At 41.2% G+C, this 14,099-nt stretch overlaps 1 pseudogene; it reads right to left on the reverse strand.

The window, feature by feature from the left end:
- Positions 1 to 1,192: 1,192 nt before the first annotated feature.
- LOC112318492 (centriole and centriolar satellite protein OFD1 pseudogene) lies at positions 1,193 to 4,156 on the reverse strand (annotated as a pseudogene).
- Between the last annotated feature and the right edge of the window lie 9,943 nt (positions 4,157 to 14,099).

A 14,099-nucleotide genomic window follows, 5' to 3' on the forward strand; every position in this document is an offset into this window, starting at 1 on the left:
TCCTTTTGTTCCACATTGTTGCTTTGAGTCCTGGTTCCCTTCCTGTCACTGTTGGTTCCCTAAACATTCTGCTTTATTTCACTTTGGGTATCTTTCATTTGTTTTTTTCATTTTTCAACCAAGCTCAATCAGATCTGTGAGCATTTTGATTACCAGGGCTTTAAATTCTCCATCACATAGGTTGGCCCAATCTCCTCACTTAGCTTTCTTTCCGAGGCTTTACTCTGTTCTTTCATTTGGGCCATATTTCTTTGTCTTGGCACAGCTGATAGGTTGCAAGGGGGCGGGGCCTAAGATATTCCCCCGGCAGGGCAACCCTCCTTGCTGTGCTGTGGCGCTGCCTGTGGGGGAGGGGCCAGAGAGGAAACAGTGCAGCTCACCTGCTCAGCTCTAGTGCACTTTTAAACGGACTCTTCTGAGACTGGGATCTTCTCCTACCTCGGCAACTGCTGTAGCCCACAGTCAGCTCTGAGTCCCCTTAAGTCAGCCCCTCCTGCTCAGTCCACCAAGCTTGGCAGCCAGCCCCACCCCCAAGGTCCACGTGTCACTGTGGTTTTTCTGAGCCTGCTGGCAAGGTCTCCCGCCTTACCAGTCTGGTTGTTCTGGTTGATTTTTTCTTTAATTCCTTGGTTGTCAGAGTTCCATGCAGTTTGATTTTCTGGAGCTTTTGGTTGTTTATTGGTTTCAGCTTTGTTGTTATCCTCCTTTTGGTTGTGTGAGGAAGTGAAGGGTCTCTACCTACACCTCCATCTTGGCCAGAACTCTGTAGCTTTTATTCATCAAATAGATATTTTAGTAATATGCAGTTATCATTAAATATATCATCTTAATATGGATACCTTATCATTGTAACTTTTCATGTACTTGGGAGATTCTTATAAGTAACAAGCACATTCAGATACAAACATAATTTTAATGTAAAGTATATCTTAACTAGTTTTTTTAACCTAGTGATTTAATGTCTGTAAGTTACTAGGAATACTGATCTTATTTAAAGATAATTATAAAATCTAAATAATTTAAAACTGCAAAGTCTGTGTAACTTTGTCAATTTCTGCTGACTAGTAACTGTAATAATTAAAAATATATCTTTTTTTTACACAAACAAATTTTATTGAGAAATTTGTCTTATTACAGAGAACTCGTAGGCCTTTCATCGTTACCTGAGTAAAAACCTGGCCAGCACATGCAGTTACCAAAAGTCATCTGGTTCTTCATGAGAAAAGCCTAGGAAACTTTCGTCTTTGTCACTAAATGGCAGTGTGTCCACTTGCGAAACTTCTCTGACAATCTTCATTGAGCTCTCATTGTCCTTCTTCTGGTCCTGATTCTCCTGGATGATTTTCACGTATTTCTTGAAAAGGTTTTCACCACAAACAGATCTGTCTTTCATTTCTTGAATACTCATTTCTAATTCTTTCTCCATTGCAACCTTCAATGACTCTTCAATCATCGGCCGTTGTTGATTGAGGTTTTCTAGTTCTCCTCGTTCCCTTTGCAAAGCTTCTTGCAGACTCTGACTTCTTTCTTTTCTCTGCTCTTGTTCTTTCACCAGCTGCCGTATTTTTTCTTCTTCACCGTCTTCCCCAATTTGTTTCTGACCTACACCTGGGTAGTGAGAGGAGACAGGTCCGGCAGGAAGAGCGGCCGTGGCAGCGTCAAAGCAAGGCATGTCACCAGCAGGATGGAGGCCATCCGCTTCTAAGCGCTTTGGCATGTCCCCTGCATCTACACGAGATTCAAATTCCTCATTATTGTTCACAGATTGCTTGTCTGGATTTGAAAGTTCAGTTCTCTCTTGGAGTTCAGTTTGCCTTTGATAAAGACTGGCCTCCTGCTCTAGAGGGCTGGAACGCAAATGGATGCAAAGGCTGTGCCTAGACTCAGCAGGTGAAGGCTGCGGCATTCTTTCAGGACAAGGACTGGAGGCAGCAACTTGGGATCGACCCAGACCTTCCACGCACATTTCAGCATCAGAGCTTCGTTCAGCTCTCTCACGTGGAGTGGTGGAGAGGCATCTGCCAGCACCTCTGTGCAGCCGGGAGGCTGTTGTGCCTCTCTGCACTTCTGTCTCACCTGCTGCAGGCTGCCTGGGCACAGCTCCTTCCTCTGTAAAAATACGTCCTTCTGAGGGACGTAACATGACGCTCTTGAGAGTTCCTCGCACGTGCAGGGCAGGTGGGCTCCGGGATGCTAGTGGGTTTCCAGAGTGGGGCCAATGATGAACTCTTTGACAGTAATCTCGGAAAGCTTTCTCTAAGCATTCAGCCTCACGCTCTAGCCCTTTCATTCTTGCTTTGGTGTTGGCTACAAACTCAAGGTCAGATTCGGGAGAGCTACCATCCGTGCTTGCACTTGGATAATTTATGATTCTTGGTGTAACTGTGCCTGTCGTCAGCTGATCCTGTTTGAGAGGATTTTTCAAGAAATCCCCGCTTGTTCCACCATTGGGAGACACTGTGGTTCCGTTGACCAGAAACAGCTTTACATTGCGGTACACTTCATTCTCCAGGGCTGTCTCAGTTTGTTTCAGCTGCGTTGTTAAATCGGCCACCTGCACAGTTAACCTCTTTACAGAGGTCTCGTACTCTAGTACCTGGGCCTTCAGCTTTGTGGAATGCTCAATTTCACTTTGCAGCTGCTTCTGCAGAGCTTCCTTGTGGGTTTCAAACTCCTTATGCCCTAACAGGATAGCAGTGTTTGCTTTCTTCAATTCTTTCTGAAAATGTAGCAGCTCAGGAGATGGCTGAGCTATGCAGTTTAAGAGATTCAAGTTTTCATTTCTACTCTCTTGCATTTGTTGTTTAAGTAATTTATTTTCTTCCTGAAGCTCTTGTTTCTCATCTTTTAGAAGTGAATAGTCACTCATTTCTTTCATCTTTTCATTCAGCAGGTGGTTTTGCTTTGTTACTACCAAACACTGGGCTCTGAGAGACTCAAGCTCAAGCTGAAGTTCTTTCACACGATTTGCAGAATGACTGAGTTCTTCCTTTCTCAAATTAACAGCTGTGAGCTCCTCTTGCAAATGTAGAGCTTTTTCTTTATTCTTCCTTTCCTCTTCAACCAGTCTGTTAGTTCTGGCGATGTAGTCGTCCTTTAGCTCTAGTTGATACTTCAGAATTTCATTCTTGAGCTTCTGCTCATAGGTCTCCTCCATAGTCTTTATATTCAGTTCCCGTCTCCTATGCGCATCACTCACACTTTTATTTTTTTCTTCTTGTAGCCTCTGGGCCAATTCAAAAGCTTCAATTCTTTGCTTCAGCTCTGCTTCTCTGCCTCTTAGCAAATCTATATCTTTTAGTAGGAGCTGCCGTTGAGCATAAATGTCTTTTGTTTCAATCTCCTGGTGCTTTTGAATTCTCTCAAGGGACATCTTTTCCCGAGAAAGGAGGGCTTCTGATTTTGCTTGACAAGCTTTCTCAACGTCATTCCAGAACTTCATTAATTCCGCCTCAGACTTCTTCTTCTCTTCCTTTTTGATTTTTTCTATTTCATTATTTTTAAAGTGCTTCAACTTTTGTTGCATTTCTGCCTGAAGCTGCTGTTCTACTTCTTTCTTATACTCATTTAACTTTATTTCTAAAGATTCTAACTTTGGACGCTGAGGGTGAGCATCTGCAAATTGATCATCAATTCGCTGAAGCTTCTCAGCAAGACCGTCTTTGCTAAGAGATGTTGGACTTGTCTGAGTGTCCATGTCACGAGTCTCTCTGGTCTGATGGTATTGTGCCATTTCTTTTAGAAAGTCCACGAGAAATCCTTTTTTGTTCTCTTTATCAAATCCCGAAACCAGCGATTTGTAGAGACTGGATTCAGGGTTGATTTTAATGAGCTGTAATAGATCCTGCATAGTAAATACCTGTTCCTCTGCCAAACCACTTTCTGGGAAGAAAACTGAAAGTGAATACTCGTAGCCACATCTTCGTAAGTGATCTGCCACTAGAGAGTTGGAAGCACCTATTAAGAGGGGGCTCCCTTCCACTGAAACAGACTGGGGCTCCATTTCTCCACTCAATACAGGGTGCATCAATTCCTGAATCAGCTGCTTTCTCAGCTGCATCTTGAGCGTGGCCAGTATACCCCGATCCTTAAACATTTGGTACAGCCTTTTGCGCAGCTCATCTTGAGTCAACACGTTGTATTTGGGGGGCATGGTGGATTCCTTCCTTCGGGTTCTTACGGGTGGGTGGCGTCAGGCACTGGGCACAGGGGCAACTCTCACCGCGGCCTGGAGGGCAGAGACAGCGACCTAAAAATATATCTTTGATAGTAACAGTGGTCTAGATAAATTCTCATTAATCTCCTATAGTTAGATTTAGTTGCTCATCATTGTTTATAGAGTTGAATGATTTCACCTCATTATCTTAATTGTAAAAGCAGTAGAGTACGCAAATTACTAGAAACATTTCCTACTTATAAACTATGTATATGAAACATCAAGTGAATTAATATATTCTTTTATGTCATTAATCAGTTGATTAAACTCTCCTAAAATTGCAAGTTCACAGGACTGATGCCACCTTTTAGGCCTCCAAACAATCACTTACATTGTCAATAATGTAGCCCAGACAACAATGCATTTTCTCTTCATTTCCTTTTAGAAGCCTGGAGGCTTTTAGTTATGCTTGCACAGGCCCCAGGTTATAGCCCATCTATAACACTATTTATAATAATATCATTAGAATCCCAAATCAAAACCTGGGGTGGTTGAACTGCTCGGTATGCAATGCAATAAAAGATGAGTTTTCCAGACTACAGTTCTGAGGAAGAAAACCTGTTGGAAAAGAAAAGAGGGAAGGATTTTAAGGTTTGTTTTCTTTTTCAACTTGGCTTTTCTACACTCCTTTTTCTAAGATGTCATTTGTACATACAAATCACTTGAGTTTATTTTTAAAACCCACACAGAGAGATATTGTTTTGTTGTGGTTAAATCCTACTCAGTAGAAACTCAGAGCTTCCCATTGTGAAAGGAAACGAAGGCTGGCTGGGTCTTTAAGAGACCTCAGCATACACGTGGCTCCTTTCATCTCAGGCTTGTAATTGTTGTGATTCAGCCTGGAGTTTATTTCCAAAGGTAGCCTACTGAGAAAATCCTCCAGTACCTAACCCAAGGTACATTCAAGAAGGTTGGTGCCACAGATGAAGCAAAGTTTGCACTTATGTTAATGAGCGAAAGGACAAAGGCATTTTTCCTCATCATCTGAAGCTCCTTCAGTTGTGCCAATATGCTGTATTGCTGTTGTTTTCCTACAACTAAAAGATCTGAGGCACATTGATGAAATGCCACCAAACATCAAGATGGATCAATGACAAGGGGTTAATATCCAATAAAAAGAACTCAAACGACTCAACACCAAACAATCCAATTAAAAAATGGGCAGAGGACCTGAATAAACACTTCTCTCAAAAAGACAGGCAAATGGCCAACAGATTTATGAAAAGATGCTCAACTTAACTGGCTGTTAGGGAAATGCAAATCAAAACTACAGTGACGTACACCACCTCACACATTTTAGAATGGCGATTATCAACAAGACAGTAATAGCGAGTGACTGCGAGGTTGTGTAGAAAAAAGAACCCTCATTCACTGCTGGTGGGAATGTAAACTGGTACAGACTATAGAAAACAGTACAGAGGTCCCTAAAAATTAAGAACAGAATTACCATATGACCCAGCAAGCCCTCTTCTAGGCATGTACCTGAAAAATTTGAAAACACTTATTAGCAAAAACATATGCACTCCCATGTTCATTGCAGCATTATTCACGGTGGCCCAGCATGGAGACAGCCAACGTGTCCTTTGATAGATGATTGGATAAAGAAGACGTGGTACATATGTACATGATGGAGCACTACTCAGCAATAAGAAAAGATGAAATACTGCCATTTGCAACAACATGGATAGACCTTGAAGTGCAGTAAGTCAGACAAAAAAAGTTAAGAACCATATCATTTCACTCAATTTTATTCAATCCTTGAATCAACTCTGTTTTGAAGTATTATTGTCATCATATTATAGGTGCAGAGCTGAAGCATAGAGAAGTTAACCACATTATCCTAGGACCAATACTGTGAAAGTAGAAAAGACAGATTTCAAATCCCCATGTGTCTCAGAGTCTGAACTTGTAAACACCAAGTATAGGAGACCATCCTGTGTGGCGCGGGCCCAGCTCCCACTCGGAAAGGCCAGTGGAAAGCAAGGTCTGGCACACAGGACCCACGCTCATGGATAGGGTCTCCCGTGGGGAATCAGGCCCTCGTTGTACCTAGGCTGCTTTGAGACTTGCTTTTTGCTAAAACTCCCTCACCCTGAACTGAGGCAGCAAATGTTTACTGTATATCTTTAAAGCAACTTCCTAAAATCTAAGCTAAACCTTCCAAGGGGGAATGTAACCAGTTCAACCACTTTTCCCTTTACATTTGCAAGTATCCTTCTTTTTTGATGTAATTAGCAACATCCTCTCCTTTTTTTCTGTAACCATCTAAAGCGAACCTGTCCATAGTAAATGAGGACCATCCTAAATGTAATGTGCCCAGAAAAGCAATAAAAGCCTGTCAAGGCAAGGGTTGGGCGCTCTCTCCTTGAGAAAGTGGCCGTTCTGTCCCTTTTTCTCCACAGGACTTCTGTAGTCCATGTGAATTTGTTCATTGCTGCCACAACACATGGATCCCACAGGCCAGGATCCACATCAACCATGCTATATACTTGCTTCCTATTATGTAAATGATTAATACAGTTCCTCTAAATGACCAGTCTTGTGTAGTAAGATGAATAGACTTTGGTTTGAATTCTGATTTCATCACTCACTAGTTGAACCTTTAGCAAAATTATTTTGTCACTGTAAGCTTTACTTTGCTCATCTCCAAACTGGAAAGAGTAAAACCTTTATTAGAACAGTTGTTAGAAGAATTGAATAATAATAATAAAATGATTACTGTTGTACTGTTGGAACATAGAAGTCTTTGATGAACATTAGTTGTGTACTTTAAAGTGCCTCTCATTAACACGATGAGGGTAATGACCGTATCTGGTTGACTGTCACAATTATAATGATAATCAGACTTGCCAACGACTACATATGTAACCCTCATAACATGGCAGGCATGTTTTCAGTCTTTCACTTACATTAATTCATGCAGTCCTCTCCACTACCTTCAATATGCATGAGGTCGGTATTATTATTGCCTCACTTGGTAGGTCAGGGAAGAGGAACAAACCAGGTAAGTTGCTCAAGGCCACGTCCAGAGACGAAGTGGTAGGACCTGGACTTTCTCTCAGGCAGTCCGGCTCCAGAGTTACTGCGCTAGCCACTTTGTGCATTCTTGGCATTTACCAGGGTTTCAATAAATGTTTGTAGAGGCATGTATAATTCTTTAAATTCCAGTTATTTCCTTTGTTAGCTTTAAATCTTCTGATCTCTATGAAATGTGAAATCTGATGGTAGAGTATTATAATTCTTTCACTTGAAATTTTATGAATTTGTTTATTGGTCCTACAAAGATAACCTAGTTTGATAGGAGAAAGAAAATTACAAACAACAAAAATGACTGTGAAAAAGATCCCAATAAGAACTACATAAACACTAGACTCCAAATTTGGGTTCCCATCTCATTAGCCTCCTGAAATACTTTTTATGCATTCAGGGTCAGAATCTAATATTTGTTATGCATTCAGGGTCAGAAACAATCTTTTTAATGGAAAAAAAAGAACCACACCATTTTATAGATTGGAATCAAACTCAAAATAGTATTTATTTCTAGATATTTATGAACGTTTGCAGTAAATGGATAAAACACAAATCAGAAAATAATTCAATGTGATTAATCTTTTGGTCTAGATTGTTTCGAGGAGGCATCAAATATAATCAATAACTTTAAAAACTTATTAGACTCTTTAAAAAGAAAGCCCTCTTTGATTAAAAAATAGTTTTAAGTACTTCATCTCAGGTGTCCTTCAATTTATAGTCAGCTTTAATGTTCATATATCCTTGTACAAGTAGGCAATCTGAAAACTGTTACAGTAAAAGTGTAAGTTCAAAGCAAAGTTCTAAATATTTTCAATGATATTTTTTATGAGAAAGTTTATTAAAATAGTCACAGAGGTAGAAAAGGTGAGCCAGCTGGGCTGTGTGGGCTCAAGTAGGGCCCATGAAGCTTAAGAGAAAGAAGGGCAAGGTTAACACACTTGGGGAGGGGAAGAGAGAGGAGGGAAAGGCATGGTCAGGCCCCAGAGAGTGGGCACCTGGGAAAGAAGGGGCAAAGGTACGGGCATGCTCAGATGGGGAGAGCGTGCTCTTCAATGATTTTTAAGAGATAAAGCTTCCCTGCTTAGACTTATTTACTCTCCTTTATTGATATCAGTGAAATAATATTTTATCACATTTACTGTGCTGAGAAACCATGAACCTGACAAATGGAAATGGGCTTAAATATATTATCCTGCATGGTGGTAAGAATTCCTTTGAGACCTGAGAGGTTGCCTAATGAACCAAAGTCATACAACTAGTAATTTCTTAAGCTGAAAGTCATCTCAGGGCCACCTCCATCCAATGCCTGAAGTATTAACTGCTACACATACAGCCAGGTACCAAACTATCTGAAAACTGTTGTATGGGAAAGGGGAGGATCTGAAGGCTGACAAGCCTTTACTAACACTTATAAGTTGGAAGCTGCTGCGCACCAATTTTCAAAGCAAAAGTTCTTTAGGAGAGATGTAGGAAGTGTTCATTCTTTAGGTCTAATTTTTGAATTCTTGGGTGAAGAACAGCATCTTGGACTTGTTTCAGAGCTAACAAATGAGAAACCAAGTACAATCTACTTTGAACTTAAGAAATACTCTCAAGTGTGAAATTCAGAAGTTTTTTGGAAAGACTGTAAGTCATACAATGGCAAGATCGTGGGTCCTAAAGTAGACAGTCCTGAGGTGAGTCCTGCCTCGATCTTCATTGACTCTTTTCTTGAAGGTCCTCACCTTGAAAGGGCTGCTGTGAAGATTAAAGGAAGCACCACATGTGAAGTGCCTGGGCCAGAAACCCCAGCCCAGATCTTCCATTGCCAGCTGTCTGACATTGGGCAGCTCACTTACTTTGCTGTGCTTCGACTTTAATTCCTCTGTAAATGCAGGAAATATAATATAAATTTTGAAAGTTCGTTATGAGAATTAGGAAAAATGCAAAATTTCTGACATTTAGAAAGTACTTAAATGATCATTGTGATCAGTACTAAGTCTCAGTTCTGCCACATATGTTGTATGTGTATATAATGTGTTATGTTTAAATTTTACTTTACAATTTTTAAAAGAGCTGTTGGCAAGGCTAACATGCAAGAGATAAATAACTCATACCTCAGTGATGTTGATATCGATGAAGTGAGGAAAATAGTCAAATAAATCTCCTAATTTTAGCTTAAATTTGTTCAGATGCAATCAAACTACAGTCCCAGACTAAGGCTATTTTTAAAGGGCAGCCTGACAATGATCTCTTTAAAAGTATCTTCAGAAATGCCACGTTATAGACGAGGCACAAACTCCTTCTGGGTTCTGAGTTAGTCAAGTAGAAGCCTTACGATGTGAAAAGCAGTTTTCCTATTTGTATATTCCGGCTGTGCCCTTTGTTTGAGGAGCTGTGGTCAATATCACAACGATTCATGTTTTTGCCCCAGCAAATGAGGATTTCCTTAAGTCTTTCTTGTATTTTCTTGGTTTCAGTACTACTCCACACAATCCTGTTTGGCAAACAGCACCATCTGAGCATGAGAAACTATTTTTAAAAGCTTGCTGTTTTGTTAAAGACTGTAGGAAAAATATTAAAAATTTGACTTCTAAATATAAAAAGCTTATCTATGTTCTTCCAAAACAGAAGCAAACAGGACGTGTATGCAAACTGCAAGCTGGTATGGTTTCACTGCCAGTGCCTGTGTGGACACAAGACGGCCACAGCAGATCCAGGTCCTTCGTGTCTGTCACAGAAGAGTGTTCCCAATGCGCAAAGTCCCTACATCCACTTGGATTGGGGATCCATTCATGGGCTTCAGTTACATGCTCACTCTTGAATTTGTACTAAAGGGATGGACTTTGCTCATTGGTTTAGGCCTAGGTTACAACTCCATTATTACAACTGGGCAACAGGATCCATCAAACCTCATAGTCAGAGAGCAGGAAAGAGTTCGATCTCTAAACCAAAATCAGGAGTGACTGTCAGATGAGGGGAAAGGGCCCCAGAATGGCCAATATCCATACCTATCATTGGGAATTCACACTATTTACAAAACCAGTTTGGTTTCTCTCCTGTGACTAGATACTTAGTTTCTGAGGACAGGGTTCCACCACAGCCCCTGACATGCAGCAGGCATTCAAACGGTGCATTTACAGGCTTTGTTCCTCTTTCATTTCTTCTCAGCACAGCAGCTGAAGCAATTTTGTAAGGGCATAAGTTATACCATGTGAATCTCAGCATCTTTCCAGGTCATGCCAAACCAAGTAAAAGGTATTACAAATGACACAAAGGGCCCTCCACAGTCTGGTCTCCCTGTTACCTCTCTGTCCTCATCACCTGCTCTCTCTTTACCCTGCACTCTGCTCCCGCCCAGCTGGCCTCCTCACTGCTCCTCCAGAATGAAAGGCCTGCTGCTCCTGTGCCTCTGCCGGGAGCACTCTTCTCAGACAGGCGCGAGGCCCACTCCCTCTTCTCCCTTAGGAAGTTAATTCCCTTCCGTAAGCCTTTCTCTGCCAGCCTATCCTGTCTCTCTGTGGTACCCACCCCGTGAACTCTTGTTCTCTCCTCCCTGCTTGATTTTTCACTACAGCCTTTATCGCCATCTAAAACACCTGTGTCATTTATTCTCTTTTCTCTTCCCTTCTTCCTTTCCTTTCCTTTCTCTCCCCCCCCCAGCCCCCGCAACTTTCTTTCTTTCTTTTGTTCCCATCACTAGATTATAAATGCTATGAGGTTTTGGATGTTTTACTTCATGGCTCTATTCCTAGCACCAGAATTACATCCAGCACAAATGGATGCTCAATAAACATTTACTGAGTGAATGGATGATGTTTCACTGCTTTTATTCGCCTTCCAGGCCTTAGCGTAAGCAATGCTTCCTGGTGTTCATGCGCTGGGACAGTGAGGCGCTCCTATTCTGTATTTTGATAGCACTTTTGCCATCACTGTGGACCCCGTAATGTAGGTGCTGTTAACCTCACTCACTCCTACACTTGGCACAGAGAAGATGCTCAATAAATAAGCAAAGTGAAGCAAATGACCAATGTCTTGAGAATAACACACAATAGTGACTGTTCATAAAGATTTCAGGAAGCCTTCCATTGCATCAAATTGTCAGTTATTCCAGACAGAAAAATAGGTCATTTCATTATGCAATTTTTTTTGACTATTGTATCATTCCACTCATGAGAAGTTGGGTGTTCACCCTGATGGATGAGCCTATTGCAAGTCAAACCAAGGACTCAAATGTTTTTCAGACATTCATGTTTTCTATCTTTCTTTTAGTGTCCTCAGCCCAACACACGCGCGCGCGCACACACACACCCCCTGAGACAGTTATCTAGTACAGCATATTATAGCAATATATTCATTAACATGAACATACCAGCAGAAACTTCTTCTTCTTAGAACATACTTCTAAGTATCTGTTTCTTTCACAAAGTGTTCGAAGGAGTGGAATAAGAGGCAGAAGCCTGGTCTGATACAGGAGAGAATGGGAGGGAGGAGGGAAAGACCCACAGGAGAAGCGGCTACACAGACCCTCAGGGCCTCACTTGGGCCGGGCAGCCCAGGCTGGCCTCCAGCATGACTGAATTTGAAGCCCCCTCAGAAGACTTGGCGAGCATTACTTCCTGCCCCAGTCAGACTTGGCTCAACAATTGGAACAGGACAAAGCCTGCTAAAGAGCCCATTAGTAGATTCAGCAGTCAGGGAGTAGGGGAAGGGAAAGAGGAAATAGGCAAGAACTGAAACCTATTAAAACAACATTAATTCCCCATCTGTGTCATCCTTGATCAACGGACCTCACACTGAAGGCTTGTGAAAGATCTGCAATTCCAAAAAGGATTTTCCGTGCTGGACACTCTTTCATACTCACTGTAAGACACAGACTAATATTAGATTTTTAATCATTATGGGCCTGAAGACGTTAGAATATCAAAACTTCCCCCCAAAAGAGATCTGAAATAGTCCGACACTATTATTCTAGTCCACAAAGACTATATGAGTGGTTTGAAGAGATTGTGTGTCTATTTGCATATTTGACTCGCTTGTAGAGGAGAAATACATTTATAAATGTCAAAGAAATTGGAACAAAAGCAGATGCATATGGAGTCACCCTCAGAAGCGCAAGTAGGTAGTTCAAAACACCAGCCTCCATTACTATTTCTAAGAGTGTTTAGGTAAATATTGATTTCTTAAGATGGCAGCACTATATACCTATAATATTGAGAAACTTCTCGATTCTGGGTACTAACAACAACAATATAACTGATGCTGAGTACTCAGTATAGGCCATCAAGATATTTTAAAATGTTGTAGATGCCTCATTTAATCTTCATAACAGGTAACCTCACCCTGCCTGGCTCCTGAGCATCAACTCTCTCACTGTACTTCTCAGAGAGTGACAGTCATTTGGGAACATCCAGGTTTCCGTCCTAAGTTCACATTCTCTGATGACTTGTTAATCCTCGTCACCTTGGCCTTGGCTCCTAGTCGCACTTCAGACTGTGACATTTGTTCTGACTCTTGGCTCCTCCTACCATATAAGAAAAGTGGCTTCGCTTTATACTTCTAATGTGGCTTATCTCTCCGAACAGGTTTGGGATTTGCTTTTCTGGTACAAACGGAGGACTGGCTCTGATTTTTACTTCATGCTGTTCTGCAGCTGGGATGAAACAGTGTGGCTGCCTAGAACCAATGGGAATATTGACAATTCCATACACAAGTGCTCCCTATGCTAGAGTATATGATGTCTTGGAGACACATTTCCCCCCATGGACTGTGACCAAGATTGCCTATCTTTAGAAACATTCCAAGTGAAGACTTCTCCAAATGATTGAATGCATCCTTAGACTCTTCTCAAAACTTTTTAGAAAGTTATAATTTTGCACCAGGTATTTGCAACACACAACTTGGCGAATATTATCCTTTGGCTATTCAAACTTTGTTGAATTGTAGGCTGGAGACGTATGCAGGTGGTACTGCCTGACACCCTGCACCAACCGCTGATTGCTGGAGGAGATTAAGCACCCGCCATTGCCAACCTTCTTTATGTCTCAGCCATGATTTCATGGGCAGCAGCAGCACCATGAGTTATGAAAGGGAAGAGGGGTGTCTCACTCACGGCTCTGTATCTAGACTTAGCTAAAAACTTGAAAGACAATTATGATTTTGCCTTTGAAATTAATTCAACAAATGCTTGTTAAGTATAAATTATGTTGTAAGTAGTGTGATAGGCTGTGGAGATACAAGAACGAATAATAATAATAACACTAATAATAATCGTTAAGCTCTTTGCGAAGCATGGGAGATTATTTTATTCGATCCTCACAACATTATGATAATTACACTATGAATATCCTATCATCTCATCTTATAAGGAGGAAACTAAAGCATAGCAAAGTAAGTTGTTCAAAGTCACTCAGCTAATAGGTATTGTAAAGCAGATGGATTCTAATTCTGACTTCAGTCTAAATTCAGGGTCCTCACTTTGACCAACTCAATGCACAAACAGTTATAGAACAGAGATCGGACAGATGTGCAAATAATTTTAGTACTATTTATTTTTATTCTTGACCCATAAATTTAAAAAACTTCTCTTTTGTAGGTATTCTTCAGCTCCATCAGTGTGGGTGGGGTTAGAGGGTTCTCCTCTACAATGCCCAGAGTTCAGCCAAACTTGTCTGGAAATATTGGAGGCGCTCCTCCTAGGTTGTTACAGAGCAGAACCAATAGAAATATCTGATGCATGACTGTGTGACCTTGAATTTTTTTTATAACTTCTGATGACGAGAGCCACAAAGTCAAAGAAACCATGGCTGTTGGTTTGTTTGCTACTGCAAATGCTGCAGGGTAGAGTCACCTATTAATTCTCTTCCTATTGGTG

The sequence above is a fragment of the Desmodus rotundus genome, chromosome 3 (assembly GCF_022682495.2).
Source record: "Desmodus rotundus isolate HL8 chromosome 3, HLdesRot8A.1, whole genome shotgun sequence".
NCBI classification, from domain to species: Eukaryota; Metazoa; Chordata; class Mammalia; order Chiroptera; family Phyllostomidae; genus Desmodus; species Desmodus rotundus.